General features: G+C 40.0%; 1 long non-coding RNA gene across 1 annotated transcript; it reads left to right on the forward strand.

Annotated features, from left to right (window-relative positions):
• The first annotated feature begins 197 nt into the window (after positions 1–197).
• On the forward strand, positions 198–625 carry LOC107681607 (uncharacterized). Its single transcript, XR_001633277.1, has 3 exons — positions 198–239; positions 370–427; positions 525–625. It is a non-coding gene; the product is annotated as an uncharacterized LOC107681607 (long non-coding RNA).
• The last annotated feature ends 229 nt before the right edge of the window (positions 626–854 follow it).

Consider the following 854-nt stretch of genomic DNA (forward strand, 5'->3'; position numbering starts at 1 on the left):
TGAATTGAAAGTTTGATGACATTTGTAAGTGTAGTAGCATGGCCCTTTTAAGAATGGTGCGTGGAGTGCGTGGTGGGTTGGTACTTCAGGTAATCACGTAATTATATAGACACAGGTGAGATTTCACGTCAGGTAATCACCTAATAATATAGATACAGGTGAGATTTCAGTTTCCTCGTGGCATTGCACTGATGTGACCTGTTGTGTGGGTCGTGTATTTTCCTCACTCCTCTGGAAAGGTATGGTTGTTGTTTTTAAAGTTTTTTTTTAGACAAAAAGGAATTATAAATTTAGAATATGGGTGTTTGGGGGGGAAACTAGTTTAATTTGTATTTGGATTAATGTGATTGTTGTTTCATGTAATTTTAGATTAGTTGTGTGTGTCCAGGCATTGTTAGGGAGTATGTAAGTCTCATGCGCATGAAAGGTACATTTTCTTTTACCTTATTTATATTCTAAAATGTTTGAGGGGAGAAAAGCAGAGAGAGAGAAGCAGAAGAAAAATTTCTATTGTTGTTTTGCAGAAGTCGCCAGCTGCTGCTTTGTTGTGGCTTATATACTGGTTCCAGTTTTGGGATGCCGGATTGTTGCTTGGGCACTGTTGCTTTGAACGCCTTCAGTTCGCTATTTCCTGTACATCGTATTATTGCTTGCGCACTGTTGCTTTGAAAGCCTTCAGTTCGCTATTTCCCTCGGAGACGCAAGACTGTTGCCTCTTGTTCCGTTGCCACCTGGTGGTCAGTTGCCAGTATATTGATTCGTGTTGTTCGACTGTTGCGTGTGTGTCTTTTTAAATTGTGTGTGTGTGTGCGCGCCTTTGAGTTGGATTGAAGTTTCTTTGTTTTGTTGTTGTT

This window comes from Sinocyclocheilus anshuiensis, unplaced genomic scaffold, assembly GCF_001515605.1.
Source record: "Sinocyclocheilus anshuiensis isolate Anshui unplaced genomic scaffold, SAMN03320099.WGS_v1.1 scaffold18835, whole genome shotgun sequence".
In the NCBI taxonomy this organism is placed as follows: domain Eukaryota; kingdom Metazoa; phylum Chordata; class Actinopteri; order Cypriniformes; family Cyprinidae; genus Sinocyclocheilus; species Sinocyclocheilus anshuiensis.